Source organism: Halichoerus grypus, chromosome 12 (assembly GCF_964656455.1).
Source record: "Halichoerus grypus chromosome 12, mHalGry1.hap1.1, whole genome shotgun sequence".
Classification (NCBI taxonomy): domain Eukaryota; kingdom Metazoa; phylum Chordata; class Mammalia; order Carnivora; family Phocidae; genus Halichoerus; species Halichoerus grypus.
The window spans coordinates 13,963,757-13,967,616 of record NC_135723.1 but is presented as its reverse complement, the minus strand read 5'-3'; the positions used below and the strand labels follow the sequence as shown (position 1 = coordinate 13,967,616).

At 39.2% G+C, this 3,860-nt stretch overlaps 1 protein-coding gene across 3 annotated transcripts in view; it reads left to right on the top strand.

Annotated features, from left to right (window-relative positions):
• POU6F2 (POU class 6 homeobox 2) overlaps window positions 1-3,860 on the top strand; it is a 466,268-nt gene that overhangs the window by 28,449 nt on the left and 433,959 nt on the right. The gene's annotated exons all lie outside the window — the stretch shown is intronic.

Here is a 3,860-nt window from a genome sequence, read left to right as displayed (position 1 = left end):
CTGATGTGTTGAAAACATTTAAAAAATTTCTCAGAGTTTGATTTCCACTGGAACATTGTGGCATGTGTCTGAGTGTCTGCGGTTGTTTTTTTCCCTAACGCCACAGCACACAAAAGCAGTAGGCAAACGGAGGCTTTTGTCTGCGTGGAGATTTCCTGCGAATGCTTTTTGGGGAAAGGGAGGAACGTGCGCCCAGGTCTGGTTGATAGCCGCGTGTGATCTTGACCGACGGTGGTAGGGGTTTCTGTTTTTGTTTGTTTTGCCCCCGAAGTGAAAATGATCCAATGTTGACTGAGTATAAATGGGAGCAAATGGACAACTCTCTGGTTTGGTTTTGAGTTTTGAGATGTTCTCGGTTTTGGCACAGACTTGTAGAAGGCCAGTCATTTATAATAACGCCAAGAGTGGCTTTCTCTTCCAAATGGTCCATCAGATCTCTGCAAGTTTATGTTTACATTCAGAAATAATTGGAGCTCTTCATCACATCTTGGCATCGAGTGGTAAAAGAAGCATTACAGAAAGGAGCGATCCTCACCCAAATTAATATTTATTCAATCCCCGGGGGGCGGGGGAGGACTCAGGACAATATTTAATGATAGAGGCACAGTAGCACATTTTCCAACTGAAGAATAATCCCCAGAGGACGGGAACCCTGTACCAGCATTTCTGTGGTGTCAGGGGACACGATAAGGGGTGAGAAGTACACTTTACAAGTGTGGGGGTCAGGGGCATTCATACACTGGTTAAACCTGGTCACATTTCCAAATTCCTCATCCTGGTTATTAATAGCAGAGCCCAGATTTGTTAAGAACAAACCCAAACCCAAAACTAATCTACCGGCCACACCTTCCAAATTACTTTTCCTTCATTTGGAGATGAGGTCGGAGGACCGACATGTGGGCTTTAGGGTTTTTTGTTGTTGTCGTTGTTTTTTTTTTCCATAGAGTTCCCCGGGAGATCTGTGGCCATGTCAGGGTTAGAACTCAGTGGCTCAGTGTGCGGTCTGCCAAGTCCTGTAAAAATTGTGTGTGTCACTTCAGCTGAGTTTTCTTTGCGATGCCATCATTTAAATCAAATTTTGGGGTTTTCTTCTAGGCATGAACTCTCTGGGGTTGTGTTACCCTGTTTGTTGTTTACTGTCAAGACGCTGAGAGAATGTTCTTACAATGATCCAAGAGGAAGTGGCAAATGAATGCTCTTCTTTAGGTATTTTGTTGATTTTTCAGACTGCCTACCAATAGGAACATTTCCACAAAACCATAACCTGTGAGTTTACCTGGGAGAAAGCATTGTCATGTTCCCTTTAGTGAAATGAATGCAATCCCCTTTCTGCCCTGATCTGCTGTTTCTCTCAAAGGTTAGAATTCTTTTTTTTTGGCCAGAGTTATTCCTTAATTCATTGCCTGGTCTCACCTCTGGTTAGTTCTGTATCCATGAGTGATATTGTGGTTTATTTTGCTGAACACCTACATTGAGAACATGTTGTTTATACACTCGACTATTAGAGCTTAGATTCTGAATACAAACTGCATATAGATGGGCCCCTGTGGAATTTTTATTTGCTATTTTTATATCTCATTTAAAAGGATAAGATAAAGGGGGTGTGGCTTTCATGGGGAAAGATGCTATAGATCTTTGTGTATTACTTTACACTTGTATTTTGATAGATCTTTCTATCTGGAAAGCCCAAAATGTGTTCAGGGCATTAGGTCAGTGAAACTCATAGCTTCCTTATGAAGAAGGTGGGACAAAAATTGCAGTTGAATGTACTCTTTGAGGGCACAAAAGACTCGTGTTTAAGGGGGACCTAGGTCAGTGCTCATGGGTCTGGGAACAGGACTTGTCTGCAGCTTTCCAGTTTTCTTTATATTAGATGTTTGCGTCTCTAAAATGGGACAACTCTTCAGAATGTCTTGGTCTATAGAGTTCTAGACCCTGGAGATAATATAATCAACAGAGTTAGCCGTGATAATGCTATTTCTCAGTGCTCCCTCGTTTGAAGAAGGCAGCATTTATGTAAAACAGTGTCCCTTTCTTTCCAATAACAGTGTTTGGCTAAAAACAGTAGGAACATTTAGCTGCTGCAAGTCAGCGAGTGGGGGCAGTAATTCTGAAATGTCATCTCTCCACCACCGTTTCATTAATTTAAAACACAAACTCCTTGGGTGTGCTGCAGAACTAGTATTTGTACTTTAAATGTACTATCAAGAGCCCTATTTGTAAAGAATTTATGCACTTAATTTATGTCCTCAGCTCGTCAAGTTACTTTGTTCCTGGATTTTTCCCCCCTGAGCAATGGGGAGAGTCCACATTGAGCTGCAAAGAGAAAAACTATAGGCTTATAATAAGCTTATACTGGCTCATGCGTGAAGCTTAGGCTATTATAGATTTTCCAGAAAATCAAATATGGATGTTGTGGAAATATCTTTTCTTGCCAGAAGAAGCGACTCATTATGGGGCCGTTAACTGTAAATCTGTTGGGAGTGTCTTTAAGAGGTTATTTAAAAGCCAGTGTTTACCGGCAGAACTTTCAGAGAAGCAGAACCCGATGCTGGCAGTTCTGCAAAGCTGCTTTAGATGAACATTTCCCCACAGGAGATTATTTCAGATGAGCCTGTGGAAATGGCAGGTGGCATGGAGTTGTCTTTCAGCTAATTGGAAAAGCATGTTTTCACGACAGTAGATGCTTTACGTATAAAAATGAAGGTACTGTAAAGTAAATGGATAAAATTCGTTTTCCAGAAGTAATAAGATTTTAGGTGTTGTCCTAATACTAAGACAACTTTTAATGTTAAAAAAAAATCCTTCTGTGCCTTGATATGAAGGGTAATATGAAGACAACGTTATTGAGTACTTGTATAGGGCAAGTCTTAATCCGTCTGATGAATCCCATTAAATATTGTGTGTGGAATCTCATGGATTCAGAGGAAGCTGAACTGTAGACTTTTCATACCCTGTCATTTTATTTTTTATTCTTTTGCAACCCTCTAATTGTCAGTATGGCTCAGTCCTGGAAAGAAAACTGCGAACTTTTGTTTTTGTGTTTTGTTTGCTGGGCTTCCTCTGAACTTTGAGGATCATGTGGAGTGCCATCTCACACAGGCTGGAGAGCTCTTTTTCACAGAAGGCAATAAAAATATATCCCTGGTTTAATAAATGGTGGGTCCTCCCTCATTCTTAGTTTCCTTTTGGCAGAAGCTGAATTATTTCCATAAACCTATTGCTTCCTTCTTTCTAGTGCTATTGACCCTTTTTTTTTTCTATTAGTGGGGTTCAAGAGCCTTTTGGCAGAAGTATGACATATGGGGATAAATTATTGTCTTCCTCCTTGTGGTTCCCATTCAGGTGACCACTGAGAATATTTAGGTTTTTTTTTTTTTTAATTTTTTTAAAATTTTATTTTATTATGTTAGTCACCATACATTACATCATTAGTTTTTGATGTAGTGTTCCATGATTCATTGTTTGCATATAACACCCAGTGCTCCATGCAGAACGTGCCCTCTTTAATACCCATCACCAGGCTAACCCATCCCCCCACCCTAGCTTTTTTTTTTACTTATGGATATTAAAAAAAAAAACCACTGAATTTAAACAATTGTATTAGTAACGTTGTCAGAATGTTCTATTTCGTTGACAAGCAGAATTTTAAAAATATTTGGATGCCTACTAATTTCTTGTTCTTCAAATCTGTTTTCTCCTTTTGTTCAAAAAAAAAAAATCATGAAGACTATTAATCATACCTATAGCTCTAATTATATCTGTATCTCTTTTCTCATGACATAAAGTAGAAAGATATTTAATTCGGGGGTGGAAGTTGGTTTTAGGAAACAGATTAATTTGCTTATTCATTTGTTTGT